A 21,652-nucleotide genomic window follows, 5' to 3' on the forward strand; every position below is an offset into this window, starting at 1 on the left:
TAAAAAGAGACAATGAGGGACACTACTTAATGATAAAAGGACTGATCCATCAAGAAGACATAACAATCATAAATATGTACGCACCCAATGTTGGAGCAGCCAGATTTACAAAACAAACTCTATTAGACCTAACGAAGGAAATAGACACTAATACCATAATAGCAGGGGACCTGAACACCCCACTGTCAATATTAGACAGATCATCTAGGCAAAGAATCAGTAGAGAAACACAAGATCTAAACAAGACTCTAGACCAATTGGAATTGGCAGATATCTACAGAACATTCCACCCAACAACCTCAGAATATTCATTCTTCTCATCAGCACATGGATCATTCTCCAGGATAGATCACATATTAGGTCACAAATCAAGTCTCAATAAATTCAAAAAAATTGGAATTATCCCATGTATCTTCTCAGACCACAATGGATTAAAAGTAGAAATTAATAACAAACGAAACTCTGGAAACTATACAAACACATGGAAATTAGACAGCATTCTACTTAATGACATATGGGTCCAAGAAGAAATCAAGCAGGAAATCAAAAAATTTATTGAAACTAATGAAAACAATGATACATCATACCAAAACCTGTGGGATACTGAAAAAGCAGTATTGAGGGGGAAATTTATTGCATTAAATGCTCACTTGAGAAGAATGGAAAGATGGCAAGTGAACAACCTAACACTTCACCTTAAAGATCTAGAAAAACAAGAACAATCCAAACCTAAAGTTAGCAGATGGAAAGAAATCATTAAGATCAGAGCAGAACTGAATGAAATTGAAAACCAAAAAACAATTCAAAAGATCAATGAATCAAAAAGTTGGTTTTTTGAAAAGATAAATAAAATTGACAAACCATTAGCATGGCTAACAAAAAAAAGAAGAGAGAAGACTCAAAAAACAAAAATTAGAAAGGAAAAAGGCGATATTACAACTGATTCATCTGAAATACAAGGAATCATTCGAGAATACTATAAACAACTATACGCCAACAAATTTGAAAATCTGGAGGAAATGGATAAATTTCTGGACACACACAAGCTCCCAAAACTGAACCATGAAGACGTAGAAAATTTGAACAGACCAATAACAATAAAGGAGATTGAAGCTGTTATCAGAAGGCTCCCAACAAAGAAAAGTGCAGGACCAGATCGATTCACAGCAGAATTTTACCAAACATTCAGAGAGGAATTGACACCGATTTTTTACAAACTATTCCAAAAGATTGAAACGGACGCAAATCTCCCAAACTCATTCTATGAAGCAAACATCATCCTGATACCAAAACCAGGTAAAGATATAACCAAAAAAGAAAACTACAGGCCGATATTCTTGATGAATATAGATGCAAAAATCCTCACTAAAATACTAGCAAACAGAATACAGCAACACATACGTAAAATTATTCATCACGATCAAGTGGGATTCATCCCAGGGATGCAAGGTTGGTTCAACATACACAAATCAATAAATGTGATACACCATATTAATAAACTCAAACACAAGGACGATATGATTATCTCTATAGATGCTGAAAAAGCATTTGATAAAGTTCAGCACTCATTCATGGCAAAGACCCTCTATAAGTTAGGTATAGAGGGAAAGTATCTCAACATAATTAAAGACATATATGCCAAACCCACTGCCAATATCATCCTGAATGGGGAAAAGCTGAAAGCTTTTCCTTTAACAACAGGAACTAGACAAGGATGCCCACTCTCACCACTCCTATTCAACATAATGTTGGAAATACTAGCCGGAGCAATCAGAGAAGAGAAGGAAATAAAGGGCATCCAGATTGGAAAAGAAGAAGTCAAACTGTCCCTGTTTGCAGATGACATGATCCTATATATCGAACAGCCTAAAGCCTCTACAAAAGAACTGTTGGAATTGATAAGTGATTTCAGCACAGTAGCAGGATACAAAATCAACACACAAAAATCAGTAGCATTTCTTTTCTCCAATAGTGAACATGCAGAACAAGAAATCAAGAAAGCCTGCCCATTTACAATAGCCACCAAAAAAAAATAAAATACTTAGGAATTGAGTTAACCAAGGAGGTGAAAAATCTCTATAATGAGAACTACAAACCACTGCTGAGAGAAATTAGAGAGGATACAAGAAGATGGAAAGATATCCCATGCTCTTGGATTGGAAGAATCAACATAGTGAAAATGTCCATACTACCCAAAGTGATATACAAATTTAATGCAATCCCCATCAAAATTCCAAAGACATTTTTCTCAGAAATGGAAAAAACTATCCAGACATTTATATGGAACAATAAAAGACCACGCATAGCCAAAGCAATGCTGAGCAAAAAAAATAAAGCTGGAGGCATAACACTACCTGACTTTAAGCTATACTACAGAGCTATAATAACCAAAACAGTACGGTACTGGCATAAAAACAGACACACTGACCAATGGAATAGAATAGAGAATCCAGAAATCAACGCACACACTTACTGCCATCTGATCTTTGACAAAGGCACCAAGCCTATTCACTGGGGAAGAGAGTGCCTCTTCAGCAAATGGTGCTGGGAGAACTGGATATCCATATGCAGGAGAATGAAACTAGATCCATACCTCTCACCGTATACTAAAATCAACTCAAAATGGATTAAGGATTTAAATATACACCCTGAAACAATAAAACTTCTTAAAGAAAACATAGGAGAAACACTTCAGGAAATAGGACTGGACACAGACTTCATGAATATGACCCCAAAAGCACGGGCAACCAAAGGAAAAATAAACAAATGGGATTATATCAAACTAAAAAGCTTCTGCACAGCAAAAGAAACAATTAACAGAGTTAAAAGTCAACCAACAGAGTGGGAGAAAATATTTGCAAAATATACATCTGACAAAGGATTAATATCCAGAATATATAAGGAACTCAAACAACTTTACAAGAAGAAAACAAGCAACCCAATTAAAAAATGGGCAAAAGAGCTAAATAGGCATTTCTCTAAGGAAGATATACAAATGGCCAACAGACATATGAAAAAATGCTCAACATCACTCAGCATCCGGGAAATGCAAATCAAAACCACACTGAGATACCATCTAACCCCAGTTAGGATGGCTAAAATCCAAAAGACCCTGAACGATAAATGCTGGTGAGGTTGCGGAGAAAAAGGAACTCTCATACATTGTTGGTGGGACTGCAAAATGGTGCAGCCTCTATGGAAAATGGTATGGAGGTTCCTCAAATAATTGCAGATAGATCTACCATATGACCCAGCTATCCCACTGTTGGGAATATACCCAGAGGAATGGAAATCATCAAGTCGAAGGTATACCTGTTCCCCAATGTTCATCGCAGCACTCTTTACAATAGCCAAGAGTTGGAACCAGCCCAAATGTCCATCATCAGATGAGTGGATACGGAAAATGTGGTACATCTACACAATGGAATACTACTCAGCTATAAAAACGAATGAAATACTGCCATTTGCAACAACATGGATGGACCTTGAGAGAATTATATTAAGTGAAACAAGTCAGGCACAGAAAGAGAAATACCACATGTTCTCACTTATTGGTGGGAGCTAAAAATTAATATATAAATTCACACACACATACACACACACACACACACACACACAAAACCGGGGCGGGGGGAGAAGATATAACAACCACAATTACTTGAAGTTGATACGACAAGCGAACAGAAAGGACATTGTTGGGGGCGAGGGGGGAGGGAGAAGGGAGGGAGGTTTTGGTGATGGGGAGCAATAATCAGGCACAATGTATATCGACAAAATAAAATTAAAAAAAAAAAAAGAAAACTTGTAGAAGAATACAGCATTAAGTCTTTGCAACCTTGGGACAGGCAAAAATTTCTTAACAGAAAAAGAAAAGTATAAACGTTTTTGACATGTTGGATATACAATACAAAACTTCTGATATTAATGATACTGAGAAAATTATAATCAAGCCAAGGATTACGAAAAGATTACAATTCATACTTGACAGAAGACTTTTACCTAGAAAGAACTCTTGCAACTTCATAAGAAGACAAAACAATTCAATTAAAAATGGGCAAAATGCTGGACGATATATTTTCCCAAGGAAAGTATACAAATGGCAAATAATCCATAATTAGGGGCTCTGTATCATTAGTGATCATAAAAATGCAAAATAAAAATCACAAAGAGGTTGTCTATAATATTTTAGTGTGTTATAAATGGTAAGTGATACACAATAAAACCTTTGGGTGAACCTATTCATATTGAATTTCTAATTTAAGATTATTTGAGAAGAAACAGTTAATCATACACTTAAAATTACAGTCACTGATTTGTGTATACCCAAATTGCAAATGGCCTCCCCGTGGAATTAGCTTCTGTGGCATGAACACTTCTCCAAGACCTTCCTATGAAGGATCTGATGGCCATGTCTTGACTGTCTCCCCACTCCTACATTCCTTCCTGACTTAAAAACCTTTCCTACCACTGCTGCTGGAGATACTCTGCTGCCAGAACTTGCACTTGACCACCTTATTCTCCGAGAACTCAAAGAGGGTAAAAAGCACTGGCATCCCAGCAGGTCAGCGATACCATTATAAGTAAATTAAGAGGAAACATGCATCCCAAATGCCCATAATTTTTAAATGAACTTTAGAATATAATATTTTCTTTAGCTATCAAGTACCAGAAATACAATTAACATTGTAGAATACGAAGCATATTAATATATTAAAAACAGTACCCATTTTTGAAATGCTGAAAGTCACCATTCCTTGTTTGTTTCTCTTTTAGAGAACAAACTCCTTTTCACACTGGAATCATTTGGAGAGCTCCCTAAACTACTGATGCCCGTGGCCTGACCACAGAATTTATGATTCAGCTGGTTTGAAGTGTGGCCTTATTAGGAATTTTAAATTTGGAATTTAAAACAAATTTTTTAACTTGGAATTTAAAAAATATCTCTGGTTCTAATGTATAGACAAGTTTAGGAATCACTGGACAAGAAAATGGTATGGAGAGGATGATGCTATCTCAGCCTTTGGTGGACATTCAGGCTATTATGAATAATGCTGCTATGAACATTAGTGTAGAAGTTCTTGTGTGAACATAGGTTTTAATTACTCTTGGGCATATTTTCAGTGTCCTGCAGTAGTAGATTTCACATGCTGCAGGTTGAAACAGAGGAGAGAATATGACATAAATAAGGTATACCTGGTCAGTTAGATTTAGCGTGACACATTCAGTCCAAATTGACAAAGTAGGACCCCGGAAACTGGTTTCACTTCATATAAATTCACAGTGAAGAGTGATATTTTCTGCTTATGTAGTTTGCTTGCCCATTACATGCAAAATATCTTTAAATTAAATGCAAACGCATATTAGACTCATTAGTACCAAAACATTGCACCAGGTGATGTGGGCAATTAAATAATTCAGTTCCATAAACATTTAAGCAAATTTGCGTAGAATTAGTTAATTTCAGTTAGTCTTCCTCCAGTAAGCACAAAAGATCAATATTTGCTGATTCCTTATAGAGAATTGGAGGTTATTGTCTATTGTGTATGCATGTGCGCATGTGCACGCACATGCTGGGGGACATTTATTTTAATTATAAAATGTAACTGATTTTAGGGGCCTTTATGAATTCCTCCCCCCCCACCTCTTCCCATTTCCCATCCCTGGCAACCTGTTCAGTTCTGTTCACTTCTCTCAACAACTTCAAAGAATTATTGTGATTGTTGTGTCTTTTTTTTCTATTTATTTGCTTGTTTATTGATTTGTTTTATTTTCATTGGCTCCCGCATATAAGTCAGAACATGTAATATTTCCCTTTGTTCATCCACATTGCTGCAAATGGCAGTATTTCATTCTTTTTTATAGCAGAGTAGTATTTCATTGTGTAGATATACCACATTTTCCTTATCCACTCATCCGATGATGGGCATTTAGGCTAGTTTCAACTCTTGGCTATTGTAAATAGAGCAGCAATAAAAATGAGAGTGCAGGTTTCCCTCTGATATGATGATTTACATTCCTTTGGGTATATACCCAGCATTGGGATTGCTGGGTCATATGGCAATTCTATGTGTAGTCATTTGAGGAATCTCCATACCATTTTCCATAACAGCTGCACTAATTTGCAATCCCACCAACAGTGGAGGAGAATTACTCTCTCTCCACATCCTCGCATGCATTTGTTATTGTCTTTTTGATAATGGCCAGTCTAACTGGAGTGAGATGATATCTTAATGTGGTTTTGATTTGCATTTTCTTAATGCTGAGTGATGTTGAACATTTCTTCATGTGTCTGTTGGCCATTTGTACATCTTCCTTAGAGAAATGCCCATTTTTTAATTGGGTTACTTGTTTTTTTGCTGTTAAGTTGTTCGAGCTCCTTGTATATTCTAGATATTAATCCTTTGTCAGATGCATACTTTGCAAATATTTTCTCCCACTCTGTTGGCTGTCTTTTTGCTGTTGTTGTTGTTTTTTTTTCTATGCAGAAACTTTTTAGTTTAATATAGTCTAATCTGTTTATTTTTCCTTTTGTTGCCTCTGCTTTGGGGGTCATATTCATAAAGTCTATGCCCAGTCGTACTTCCTGAAGTGTTTCCCTATGTTTTTCTTTCAGGAGTTCTATAGTTTCAGGACATATATTTAATTCTTTAATCCACTTTGAGTTGATTAACGTATATGGCTAGAGGTACAGGTCTAATTTCATTCTCCTACATATGGATGTCCAATTTTTCTAACACCATTTATCAAACAGGCAGTCTCTCACCCAGTGTGTGTTCTTGCTGCCTTTGTAGAAGATCAGATGGTTATAGGTACATGAACTGATTTCTGGGTTATCTATTCTGTTCCATTGGTCCATGTATCTGTTTTTATACTAGTACCATGCTGTTTTGGTTACTATAGCTTTGTAGTATAGTTTCAAGTCAGGTAGTGTTATGCCTCTGGCTTTATTTATTTATTTATTTATTTTTCACTCAGGATTGCTTTGGCCATTCAGGGTTTTTTCTTGTTCCATACATATGTTAGGATTATTTTTTCCATTTCTGTGAAGAATTTAATTGGTATCTTGATAGGGACTGCATTGAATCTGTAGAACACTCTGATTAGTATGGACATTTTCACAATGTTAATTCTTCTAACCCCAGAGCATGGAGTATCTTTTTATCATCTTGTGTTCTCTTTAACATCTCTCAACAGTGATTTGTAGTTCTCAATGTAGAGATCTTTCACATCCTTGGTTAACTTTATTCCTACGTATTTTATTTTGGGGGTGACTATTGTAAATGGGCTAGCTTTCTTGATTTCTTTTTCTGCTAGTTCATTGGAGTATAAAAATGCTGCCAATTTTTTCATGTTGATTTTGTATCTGTCAACTTCGCAGAAATTATTTATCAACTCTAAGAGTTTTTTTGTAGAGTCTTTAGGCTGTTCTATATATAGGATCATGTCATCTGAAAACAGGAACAATTTGACTTTGTCTTTTCCAATTTGGATGCCCTTTATTTCTTTTTGTTCCCTGATTGCTCTGGCGAGTACTTCCAATACTATGTTGAATAGGAGTGGCAAGAGTGGGCATCCCTGTCTTGTTCCTGTTCTTAAGGGAAAAGATTTCAACTTTTCCCCAGTTAGTTTGAAATTGGCAGTGGGTTTGTCATATATGGTTCTAATTGTGTTGAGATACTTTTCCTTCTATACCTAATTTGTTGACTGTCTTTATGATGAAGGGATGTTGAATTTTGTCAAATGCTTTTTCAGCATCTATTGAGATAATCATATAGTTTTTGCCTTTGATTTTGTTGATGTGGTGTATCACATTTATTGATTTGCATATGTTGAACCATCCTTGCATCCTTGGGATGAATCCCACTTGGTTGTGGTATATAATTTTATGGATGTGCTGCTGTATTCTATTTGCTAATATTTTATTGAGGATTTTTGCATCTATATTCATCAAAGATATTGGCCTGTAGTTTTATTTTTTTGTTGTATCTTTGTCTGGTTTGGGTATCAAGGTAATATATTTTTACTTCATAGAATGAGTTTGGGAGAATGGCCTCTGTTTCACTTTTTTGGAATAGATTGTAGAGAATTTATTAATTCTTCTTTAAAGGTTTGGTAGAATTCATCATGAAGCCATCCAGCACTGGGCTTTTCTCTATTGGGAGACTGCTGATGACTGCTTCAATCTCTTTTCTTGTTGTTATTGATCTGTTCAGGTTTTCTATGTCTTCTTGGTTCAGTTTTGGTAGTTTGCGTGTGTCCAGAAATTTGTTCATATAGTTGTTTGGCATATAGTTGGTTACAAATTTGTTGGCATATAGTTGTTTATAATAATGTCTAATGATTCTTTCTATTTCCAGGGTATCAGTTGTAATGACTCCTTTTTCATTTCTCATTTTTGTTATTGGTGTCTTCTCTCTCTTTTTTTTTTTTAGCTTAGCTAATAGCTAGTCTAATTTATCTTCTTGAAAAACCAATTTTTTGTTTCACTGATCTGGTGTACTTTTTTTTTTTTTTTGGGTTTCTATTTTATTTAGTTCTTCTCTGATCTTAATTATTTCCTTCCATCTTCTAACTTTGGGGTTGGATTGTTCTTGTTGTTTTAGTTCTTTGAGGTGAACTGTTAGGTTATTTGCCATCTTTCCATTCTTTTGAAGTAAGGATTTATTGTGATAAACTTCCCTCTTAGTACCACTTTGCAGTTTTTGCAGTATCCCACAGGTTTTGGTGTTATGAGTCATTATTTTCATTAGTTTCGATAAATTTTTTGACTTCCCATTTAATTTCTTCTTGAACCCATATGCCATTCAGTAGAATGTTGTTTAATTTCCATGTATTTGTATAGTTTCCAGAGTTTCATTTGTTATTGATTTCTAGTTTTAATTCATTGTGGTCTGAAAAAATAAATGAAACAATTTCAATTTTTAAAAATTTGCTGAAACTTGATTTGTGACCTAATGTGGTGTATCCAGGAGAATGTTCCATGTGCTGATGAGAATAATGTATAATCTGTGGTTGTGGGATGAAATGTTATGTAGATATCTGCCAGGTCCAATTGGTCTAAAGTGTTGTTTAGACCTTGTGTTTCTCTGTTGATTTTTTGCTTAGAAGAACTTTCCAATGTTGACAGTGGGGTGTTCAGGTCCCCTACTATTATGATATTTTGGTCTAACTCTTTCTTTAGGTCTAATCGTATTTGCTTTATATATCTGGCTGATCCAATGTTGGGTGCATATATATTTATGTCTTCTTGCTGGATAGATTCCTTTATCATTATATAGTGGCCTTCTTTGTCTCTTTTTATGGTTTTTGGTTTAAAGTCTATTTTATCTGATATAAGAATAGCTACTCCAGCTTGTTTTTCATTTCTATTTGCATGGTATGTCTTTTTCCATCTTTTCATTCTTAGTCTGTGTGTGTCTTTATAGGCGAAGTGAGTCTCTTGAAGACAGCATATTGTTGGGCCTAATGTTTTAATCCAATCAGTCAGTCTGTGTGTTTTGAGTGGGGAATTTAATACTTTTACATTAAGAGTTATTGTTGAAAGGTGTTGATTCACTCCTGACATTTTATTGATTTTTGTTTGGATGTTTTAAATATCTTTTGTTTCTTTATTTCCATTTTATTTTTTGTCTTCTGTGTTTGTTGGTTTCTTGAGGTGGTAGATAAAGTTCATCTCTCTTCATTGTTTGCATTTTCTTTTACTGGTGGGTTTTGTTCTTTCTTGAGTATTCACGGTAGTGATTGTTGTTTTTCAGGTACCAGGCACAGTACTCTTTTCAGAATTTCTTGTATGCTGATCATGCTGGTCAACACCCACAGTGTTTGTTTGTCTGAGAAATATACTATTTGTCCCTCATTTTGGAAGGATAGCCTTGCTGGGTATAGTATTCTTGGCTGGCAATTTTTGTCTTTTAGTATTTTGAATATATCATCCTATTTTCTTCTGGATTTTAGGGTTTCTGATGAAAAGTCTGCTGTTAGTCTGATGGGATTCCCTTATAGGTGATTTGACACTTTTTTCTTGCAGCTTTTAAGATTCTCTCTCTGTCTTCAAGCTTTGTCAATTTGAGTATAACATGTCTTGGAGAGGACCTTTTCGGGTTGAATTTGTTTGGGGATCTTTTAGCCTTTTGGATGTGAAGATCTGTATCTCTCCCTATACCTGGGAGGTTTTCCACTATTATTTCATTGAATATGTTTTCAATGCCTTTTCCTTTTTCCTCCCCTTCAGGAACACCCATAATTCATATATTTGAGTACTTAAGGTTGTCCACTATGCCTCTTAGATTTTCTTCATTTTTTAAACTCCCTTTTTTTTTTCTTTTTGTCCACCTAGTTTATGTCAAAAAGGTCATCTTCAAGATCAAAAATTCCCTCTTCTGCATTTTCTAGCCTGCTTTATAAGCTCTCTGTTGTGTTTTTTATTTCATCGAAAGAATCATTCAGCTTCACAAGGTCTGCTACATTCTTTCTTGGAGCATTAATTTCTTTGTACATTTCCTCCTTCAAGTCCTGTATATTTTTTTGTCATTTTGTTGTATCATCTAAGTGAGTTTTCTTATATCTTATTGAGTATCCTCAGAATGTTGCTTGAAATTCCTTTTCAGTCATTTCAAGGCTTTCCTGCTCTATAGGATCTGTTATTTGAGAATTATTATATACTTTTGGTGGTGTAATGTTTTCTTGTTTTTTCCATATTTCTAGTATGTCTACATTGGTGTTTAGTCACCTGGTAGAGAAGTTGCTTTTTCTCATACTCTGGAGTGGGGTTTGTGGAGAGGGAGTTCCTCTCATGGATGTGTTTTATAATGATGTTTGAATGGGGTGTTTTAGTATTAGTTCCATGTAGATGCAGTAATGTGGTCTCCATGTAGGTACTTTGGCCAAATTGGGTATTGGAATTGTGTGAGAGTGCCTCTGTGACCTAGTCTCTGGGATGCTTGTATTTCCTTGTTGAGGTTGGTAACACTATGTTGGTTTGTCAGGACATGGGCAAGCTCTCAAATTTTGGGGGGTTGTGTCTTGCAGTCTTCTTGTCACTCTAAAGTTATGCTAGATGTTCTTGGGAGGGACTGTTTGCACCCTGGTTAGCTCACCCTGACCCTGATGGGTGCACTGGGATATACTAGTGCTCCTCAATTTGAATGGGTGACTCTGGGTGGGATTTCTTTTTTTTCTTTCCTCTTTCCCTGGGCTCTGCTTGTGACTCCTCCTGCCTATACTGATGAGTGGTCACCAGGTAACCTATGAGGTAGTGGTGGCTGCTGTTATGGCAGCAAGCTATCCTTATGGCAGCAGTTTCTGTGGCAGTGGCTATCACAGACCCACTCATTCTGCACTGATGTCTATAGCAGTGGGAGGGAGTGCTGCTGATGGCATGGCTGCCTGTCACTCCAGTGGAGCCCTTCACAGCAGCTGGGTGAGTCTCTCCGGGGCAGGGCTCGCTTGCCAGGGTTCTGTGCCTAAATGTCAGAAGACTAAAAAGTTTACTGAATCTTAGGAGAAAAGATCAGAAAATGAGTATTCTAAAAAGAATTAACTTATTGCATGCTTGACATTTAACAACATAACTTCCATAATACATTACTTCGATAAAATCATGGTATTTATGGCTCTGAATTTGGATGCATTATTATTACAACAGTTTAGATTCCTGTCTGATATTTGGCAGATATTCTCTAATTTCAAATATATTCTATTTATACATTAAATTGTTCTATTGAGCCTTTTACTCTCCAGACTATGGGATATATTACAAAGCTAAGCCTTTATAAATTTTGTTAAACAACTTTATTGAGATATAATTTAGACACCATACAATTCACACATTTAAATGTACAATTCAATGGCTTATAGTATAGTGACAGTTGTGAAACCATCACCATAATCAATTTTAGAATATTTTTTGTTACTTCCCCAAGAAAACCCTAGACCCCTTAGTGCCTCCTTCTCTCCCTCCCCACAGGCAACTACTAATGTACTTTCTGGCTCTATAGATTCACCTGGACATTTCATGCAAGTGGACTCATATAACACGCAATCCTTTGTGACTGGCTTGTTTTATTTAGATGAAACTTCTTTCAAGGTTATCAATGTGGTAGCATGATCACTATTTCATTTTTATTAACAAATAATATTCCATTTTACTGATATAGCACATTTTATTTATCATTCATCAGTTGATGGACATTGTGCTATTATGAATAATGCTGCTATGAACATTAGTGTACAAGTTTTTGGTTTTAATTTCTCTTGGGTATATACCAAGGGGTGAGATTACTGGATCATATGGTAATTCTATGTTTAAACATTTAGAGAAATGCAGACTCTTTCCCAAAGTAGCTGCATCCTGTTATACTCCTGCCAGCAGTATATGACGGTTCCAACCTTTCCACGTCCTGTCAACATTTGTTGCTGTCTGTTATTTTAATTACAGGCATCCTAATCGCTAGGAAATCTCATTGTTATTTTACCTTGCACTTGTTTAATGATTAATGATGTTCAGCATCTTTTCATGTTTTTATTGGTTATTTGGAGACATTTTTATTCACAATTTTTGGTCGTTTAAAAAAATTGTCTTCTTACTGCTGAGTTGTAAGTGTTCTCTACATATCCCTGATACAAATCCCTTGATATGTATATGGTTTACAATTGCTTTTTCCATTCTGTGGGTTATATCTTCACTTTCTTGGTGATGTATTTACATTTGTGTTTTTAAAAAATATTTTAAATATGGATTTAAAATTTTATTTTATGTCTATTTTATAAAAGCTGACAAAGGGAAGGAATATTATCATATCTAGGTATGGTTCCCCTCGGTATGGTTTCGCACATACAGTACAGCAAGAGGGCGATTCACCAAAAAGGACTGTTGACTGATGGCCTCTTAGGTGGCGGGACAACTGAAGAACTGCAGAGAAATGAGTGGAGGTAAGGAACTTGAGAGGTAGTAGTAGGAAATGCCGCGCTCCTCCTTATTGAGACCCCTGTTATATGACATGCACACCTGAGCCCGGGTGTGGGGGGCTGTAGAGGAGAAGGCAGGGCAGGTGATGTGGAGGAAAGAGCACGGGCCAAAGAGAATTAGGTTTATCTCCTGCCCACCCCTACCACTAAGTTGTTCAATAAGTTTGAACAAGTTAAGCTGTGACCAGTTCCTCTTCTGTGAACTGGAGGTGCTCAACATGATGATGCTGCGTTGGTACAATGAGCTGATGGCTGTGAAGTTCCAGGCATAGGTGAGGTGCTCACTCATGGTAGTCCTGCTCTCCCACTCCACTTTCTTTTTATCTTTTGAATTTTATGAGGATACTTCAAAAAGTTGATGGAAAAATAGATTTAAAAGATAATATGAATCTTTCCATGAACTTTTTGGAGACCTCTCATATTTATTTATTTATTTGACAAATAAAAATTCTATATTTTTTTGTGTACCATATGTTGTTTTGAAATATGCATACATTGTGGAATAGTCAAGCTAATTAACATATGCATTACATCACATACTTATTTTTTGTGTGTGATGAGAACACTCAAAATCTATCGTTTTAACACTTTTCAAGAATACAATACATTGTCCTTAACTATAGTCACCATGTTGCACAGCAGCTCTGTTGAGTATGATATTACCTGTGTGTTTATCATATATGGACTTTATTGTGTTGCAGTAGGTCAAAAATTTTTTATTTTGGTAAAGTTAAATTAACTATTTATTTATTTATTCATTCATTCATTCATTCTTGTGTTATTTGTTTTGTGGTGTAATATAAAGCTTTGCCTAACTCAGGTCATAATAATTACTCCTGAACATTCTTTAATAAGATTTATACTTTTACCTCTTAACATTTAATTCTGTGATATATTTTCAGTTAATTTGTGTGCTTGGTGTTAAGTAGTACTCCAAATTTACTCTTCTGCATGTGGATATCTGTCGGGCCTTAAAAACTAACGCCACCTTAAGTGACATTACAAGTGGTGCCATTATGGGCCCACAAGGGCGTATTAACGTGGCAGCCTAAGATGGCACCTGGGAGGAAGTAGGGTGGGAGTGTCTTCGGGAACCTTGCCTTAGCTCTTATTGGCCAAGTACGTGCTTCCACGCTCATGAACACTGCGTGATTGCAATAGCTAGGCATTGAGACAGGATGCATGCCCTTGACCTTGAAGCTGATTGAATTATGTTAAAACCTCCCCTCCCCATCTGCCTATAAAAGCAAGTGCTTGTGTGATAATAAACGGAAATGCTGGACAGAACCCCCACGGCATCTGAGTGTCCTTTAACAGGCTGTTTGGGGCCGCAGCTGTGCTCACTTCTCTTCACGGTTCTCTTCCCCCGTCCCCTTCCAATGGGGACCAGAGGGAAAGAGGAATCCGGGCCATTCGCTCGCCCACTGAAAGGAACGAGGCTAGGGCTGTTCAGGTAGGCAGGCAGGGGACCTGACAGATATCCAGGTGTCTCATCACCATTTGTTGAAAAGGCTGTTCTTCCACTCACCCCCACAACTGAATTTCATTGCCACTTTTAATGAATATCAATTGACTATAGATGTGAGGATTTATTTCCGTACTCTCAACTTTGTTCCATTCAGATACATGTCTGTCCTTAAGCCAGAACCACACTGTCTTCATTATTACTGTAGCTAGGTATTAAGTTTTGAAACTGTGTTTTTCTCTTTCAAGATTTTGTTGGCTATTCTATGTCCCATGAGTTTACATATGAATTTTAGAATCAGCTTGTCCATTTCTGCAAAGAAGTCAGCTGGCACTTTGAAAAGGATTGCATTGAATCTTTAAACAGATTTGGAGAGCATTGCCATCTTAACTATATTAAGTTTTAAAATCCATGAATGTGAGATATCTTTACATTCACTTAAGTCTTCTTTAATTTCCTTGAACAATGTTTTATAGTTTCAGAGTGCAAGTTTTGCACTTTTTTTGTTAAAAATATTCCTAAATATTTTTATTTACTTTCTTGCAATTGTAAATGAAATTGTTTTCTTAATTTTATTTTTAGTTTGCTTTTTTCTATTGTGTAGAAATAGCATTGATTTTTGTATGTTGATCTTGTATCCTGAAATCTTGCTTAATTAGTTCTGACGGTATTTTAGTAGATGCTTTAGTTTTCTATATATACAAAAACATGTTATATGCAAACAGACATTGTTTTACTTCTTCCTTTCTAATCTGGATGGCTTAGAACAGAATGATGAATAGACACGGTGAAAATAACATTTTTGTCTTTTTCCTGATTTTAGGGGGGAATGATTCAATCTTTCACCATTAAGCATGATGTTAACTACGGATTTTCACAGATGTCCTTTACCAGGTTGAGGAAGTTCCATTCTATTCCTAGTTTGTTGAACATTTTTATCATCCCTTTCCCTGGTTCTCTGTGGTAAATTTGTTGGTCTACAACTTATCTCGTTTTTAAGTAAGAGGAGTTATTGTTGTTGAGAGCATCCTTAGACTTGAATTTCCCCGTATTCCATTTCAAATAAAGACATTTCCTTAGAGGAGAACTTTGGAGTTCTCTTTTCCTGTGCACTGTCTCTTTCCACAAGCAAAGTCTTTAAGCCACCCCTCTAGGTGCTATGAGGAGTAGCTGCTGATCTTTTTGGCTTGCCTCTCCCTGCATGGAATCTCTGCTCTACAAGCAAGATGGGGCGAGGTTGTTCAGAGTGTTCAGGGTCCCAGTATTCTTGGCCTCCCATGCCTAAGTTAGAGGCTCCGTCTTATGGACCCAGATGGTCAGAAAAAGGGAGCTATAACCTCTCATTCACACTCATTAGGAATTTAGATTCTTAAACTCAGACTTGGCGGGGATGAGAAATCCTGGTGGCATGCCCCTCCTGGTGAGATATAGGAACCCTTGATTGAAAGTTCCTAGGAGTGGTAGTCCCGTATTACTGACCATACCTGCCTGGAGTGGACCTTCCATCAAGCTAAGCTGTGATGTGGGGAGGAAGTAGGTCATGGTTCAAATGCTAAAGAATATTGTTGTTTTTACCAGGTTTTCATATATTTTTCTTGAGTAATTTTTATTTGTCTGTAAGACCATTCTCAGAGAATTTACAGGGTTGTGTTCTTATAGTTTTGACCAGCTTTGCTTCTTTGGGTGGTGACTGGGTCCATGGAGCACTTCACACAGCCATCCTGGAAGTGGAGCCGAGTCTTCAGTAGCTTTTTACTTTCTTTTTTTGTTGTTATTGTTGAAAGTTTTGCTCATTTTTTACAATGAAGGCCTTGAGCTATGTAATGGCAGATTCATTCTATTAAATATAAGTAAACACACTCAACTCAAATTTGGCATTTAAAAAGTGTAAATACATTTGTGTACCACGTAATGATGTTTCAGTTAATGATGGACTACATTTACAATGGTGGTCCTATAAGATTAGAATGGAGCTGAAAAATTCCTATTGCCTATGATGTACCCATCAAAATGTTGTAGCACAATGCATTACTCAAGTAGGAGCAATAGTCTATACCATGCAGCCTAGGCGTGTAGTGGGCTATACCATCTAGGTTTGTGTAAGTTTACTTTATGATGTTTGCACAATGACAAAATTGCCTAAAAATGCATTTGTCAGAATGTATCCCTGATGCATGACTGTATGCACGTGAAGCATGATTGTGTGTTCAAAATAAAGGACATGTTGCTAGAAATACCCAATTAAAATGATCTGGCTATAGAAAAATAATTACATTTCACCCTTTAATTTATGTCATGTGAACTCATTGCACTCCAATATCATACTTTATAAATATATCTCCTGGGTTTTTATTTTTTATTTTTATTTTTTTGGTGGTTGTTGTTGTTTGGCAGTTTCCAAGTCGTTTTATTCAGAATTTTGAGTTTGTTTCCTGAATTAATAAATACTATACAAAATAATGCAAACATGGTTACCATTTTCTCTCCCTTGCTTCCCCCACCTTGGGACAATCCCCTGGGCAACCTCTCTCAGGGGTTCTCCCTCCAGATTTGGTCCTGCAAATGAGGTTAAGCAATATATTATAGCCCCTTGAATCATTTTAAGAGGCATTCAGATGGGTTAGGGAGAGCCTCTGGGACCAGAATTGATTAGGTTAGGGAAATGCTTTTTGGGAGAAGAGATGGCACCTGGGGCAAGAGCCTACCCCAAAGAAAAGGGTGTCTAAAATGTTCACTGTTCCTTCTTTTTCCTTAAAAACTAACATTAATTCATAGAAGAAACAATGGCAGGATATCCAACCCTTGGCTCCCTTCCCTCCCTACTCCCATTACTCTTTATCCCCCCTAGGATAGAACTGGCTAGGGCTCGGTATAGGACAGCCCTTCTCAGATGAGATCGGCAACCTTGAGGGGCATCTCTTCAATGGAGGGCTGTAGAAAGCCTCAATGTCTGGAAGAGTCCTCTTCTCTTCTTCTGTCATCATGTTAATAGCCACACTCTTATGGCCAAATCATCCACCACGATCAATTCTATGGAGTTTTCACTACTGGTGGAAAGGCCATAGTTGATGACTAAAGAAACCTGCTGCATATTAATACCTCTGGCCAGAAGGTCGGTGGTTATCAATACTCTGCTAGAGCCAGAGTGGAACTCCTTCATGATCACACCTCATTCCTTTTGGTCCATATTTCCGTGTATGGCAGAGACAGTGAAGTCTCAGGCATGCATCTTCTGTGTAAGCCAATCAACCTTCCTTTGGGTATTAATAAAGATGACTGCTTGAGTGATGGTCAGGGTTTCATACAAGTAACACAGTGTGTCCAGCTTCCACTCCTCTCATTCTACATTGATGTAGAATTGGCAGATAACTTCCAGGGTCAGCTCTTCCTTCTTGACAAGAATCCTAATGGGTCCCTCATGAACTTCTTCGTCACCTTAAGCACACTGGAAGGGATTGTAGCTGGCAACAAAACCACCTGGGTGTTGCTGTTGAGCTTTTCTAACATGTCATAGATCTGGTCTTTGAATCCACAGCTTAACATTTTATCAGCTTCACCCAGTACAAACATCTTGATGTATTGGGAGACAGGCATATCCAGGGAAGAATATCAATAATGCAGCCAAGGGGTGCCTGGGAGTGATATGGAAAGCTTCCATCTACAGCTTCTGCACCTCAGCATGCATATTGGTGCCCCAATGCAGGTGTGGCAGGAGGCACCCATATAGTCTCCCAATACCATGACCACCTTCTGTATTTGCTGAGTCAGTTCTCAAGTGGGTGCCAGGACCAAGGCCTGGGTGGCTGTTAGATCAAGTTCAATCTGCTGCAGAATTGATATGGTAAATGTGGCCATTTTCCTGGTCCCAGATTGGGCTTGAGCAATTACATCATAACCTTTGATACAAGGAAAAATGGCTCGCTGCTGGATTGCAGAGGGCTTCTCAAAACCACATGCACAAATACCACAGAGGAAGGGTTCTGAGAGGCTCATGTCATTGAAGCTGTCAATAATCTCATTCCAGTTACTCTCAATGACACCTTCAGGCTCCCTCCCATCAGGACCATTGTCTCGGGATCAGGAATCCTGACTCGCAGACATGATCCTTAGACACTAGGCTCTCCTAGTTTTGGATGTATTAGGCCCAAGCTAGTTTAGAGAAAAACTTCACACATAATGTTATTTGGAAAATTGCATGGCAGGAAAGGGAGACTTGGTCAAACAATAAGGTATAAGGTTAAATTTCTACGTGATCTTGTTAGACTTGTGTTACAGTCTTAATTGAAGCACAAAGTTTTGAAAGTGAAAACAAAAAATAAAGTAGACATAAACTCAAGCTCACTAATAGGAGGCATCCATGGCTCATCAGAAATGTTGTGTTTTCCATCATAGTTCCTGACTCAAATATTTATTAGAGATTAATAATAAAAGCACTAGTTCTCAAGTTATAGATGTCTGCAGCAAAGAAAATGGGTTCTAAAGGTCAGCCACTAAATGTTCAAACTGTAATCTGTTAACCAGAGAAAGGTCTAATGTTAGATTTAGGTGAATATTTTATTTTTTCCCAAATTCTGTTTTTGTGTCTTCCAGTTCCTTTTGTGGATACACACATAAAAACATTGATTCCAGTGAGAATAACATACTGTTTTCTGAATATTTAAAACAATTAAGCCTTTACCATACTTCAACATGTTTGCAGGAACCTAAGAGAGAATGTAGGAGTAGACAAACGCATTCATACATTGAATCCAAAACACAAGAAAACAAAGCAAGAAAGTCAAGATGGTACCTTGGTTTAAATTTAAAAATATGTGACATTGTGAAGCATATTTGCTATGTGTAATACAGTTACAAGGCTAAAATGTTTTTCTGGAAATTGAAACAATTGTTTCTTTATTTCACTTTTGATAGAAATGACTGTGAAATTATAGGATAACATTATTTAAAAATAAATTTATTAAATGAATGTATAGAACTAAAATATATTTGTTATAAAAAATTGTGAAAGCTTAAATTATCCAGTGAAACCAAACTAAAAGTGATTTTGAAAAGAAATAAAAACATTTTTAATTTTTAAATTACAGCACTTTAAATGTAATTTCATTCCATACTTTATACAATATTTTCCGATCCTTTACATCTACACCTTGACCTTGGTCAAAATAATTTTTAACAGACATTGCACAATTTTCTTAAAAGAAATCTGAATAATATAAAATCTCTGGGCTCAATTAAACAAGGGTGCACATCAGTTTGATGATAGAACAACAAAAACAATAGTCTTTGTTCTTCCAGTTTCAAACATACCAATTATTTTCATGCCTGCCAGGAAGACTTATAAAGAAAGGACTAGAAAAGAAAAAAAAAATGTGGAAAAACATATATTGCCTATGACCTAGAATTTCTTGGAGTAAGGAATGAATTCTTTTAGGAAAGAATGTAAGAAACCAGTTCAAAAACAGCTAATTGCCAGATTAGAAAACCTCAAAGTTCACGGAACGTTGGGTATAGCACATAAAAAGTTGTTGCCTCACTAGTGGAGAATAATTATCCCTGGACTTGGCACTGCTTCTGTCCTGCCTAACAAATCTTAAAAGTCATACCCAAAAGGACCAAACTATTTCCAATTAACTTGCTTGTGTTCCAGAGCAAAACTAAGAATATTTATAGAAATTCAAAAATATCCAGCACTTACATAGGTAAAATTTATATCTCAGGCATCCAATCCAGAATTACCAGACATTTAAAGAAGCTGGAAAATACTACCCAGAATGAGGAAGTAAATAAATCTGCCAATTCCAGACCAAAAGCAACACAGATATAGAATTTGCAGACAAGGATGGTGAAACAATTATAGTTTTTGCATTCTGTATGTTCAAAAAGTTAAGTAGGTACATAGGAGATATAAGAAAAAGTCAAAATAGAAATTCTAGGGATTAAAAACTACAATATGTGAAATAATAAATATACTGGATGGGATTAATAGCAGATTCAACATTGCAGAGCGAAAAAAATAATGGCAGTTCGATACTGCAGAAGTAACCCTGAAGCCAAGCAGATTCAAAAAATACCCAAAATGAAACACAGAAAGTACTGCTAAAACAAAAATACAACTTCAGGAAGTTTTTGGACAACTTTGAGTGACCTAATATTTGTGTAATTGGAGGCACAGAAGGAGAGGAAAAGACAGGCCAGAAAAAATATTTGAAGAAATAATGGCTGAAAGTTTTCTGAATCTGATGCATACCAGGAAACTTTTTCTGTAAAGGACAAGATAGTAAGTACTTTAGCCTTTGGGGGCTAAATAATCTTTGTTGCAACTACTCAGTTTTGTTGTTGTAGCACTAAAGCAGCCACAGACAATTTGTAAACGAACAGGCATGGCTATATTCCAATCAGACTTTATTTATAAAAACAGGCAGAGGACCAAATTTGTCTCACAGGTTATAGTCTGCTGATCCTCCTACTATAAACCCATAGATACAAGAAGTTCAAAGAACCCCAACAGATCCAAGAAGCACAAGAAACATGAAAAAACAAGACACATCACAATGAAATGCTCACATCCAGTAATAAAGAAAAGAAATCTTAAAAGCAGCCAGAAGAAAAAAAGACACATTACTTACAGAGGCATAAAGATGAGGATGACAGCAATTTCACAGCAAAACAATGAAAAGAAAAAGACAGGGAAAAGTTTTGAAAGAAATAAACTATCAATCTAGAATTTTGAGCCAAGCAAAAATAACTTTTAAAAATGAAAGTGAAAGAAAGACTTTTTTATCTATACAAAAGCTGAAAGAATCCATTGCAAGCAGATTTTCAGTATAAGAAATATCAAAGAAAGTTCTTCAAACAGAAAGAAAAGGATAACATAATAATGTGAATCTACACGAAGTATGGAAGAACACCGAACATGATAAATACATGGGTAAAGACAGGAGTTTCTCCTCCTATTTGCATCACAAAAATAATTGTATAAACAAAGTATGAACAATATAGTGCAGGGGTCTGTAAAATACGTTAAACTAATATGTATTATAACAATAGAGCAAAGGTTAGGAGGAGATAAATGGAAGTATAATATACTAAGATATTTTATAGTATATGCAAAGTAGTATATTACTTGAAGGTAGACTATAATAACCTAAGGACATATACTACAAACCCTAAAGAAACTTCTAAAATTAAAAAAAAAAAAGAAGAATAGCTAATGAGCCAATA

The 21,652-nt window shown here is 36.2% G+C and overlaps 1 pseudogene; it reads right to left on the reverse strand.

Moving 5' to 3' along the window:
- Positions 1–17,317: 17,317 nt before the first annotated feature.
- On the reverse strand, positions 17,318–18,532 carry LOC134382739 (eukaryotic initiation factor 4A-I-like; annotated as a pseudogene).
- Positions 18,533–21,652: the final 3,120 nt, after the last annotated feature.

Source organism: Cynocephalus volans, chromosome 7 (assembly GCF_027409185.1).
Source record: "Cynocephalus volans isolate mCynVol1 chromosome 7, mCynVol1.pri, whole genome shotgun sequence".
Lineage (NCBI taxonomy): Eukaryota > Metazoa > Chordata > Mammalia > Dermoptera > Cynocephalidae > Cynocephalus > Cynocephalus volans.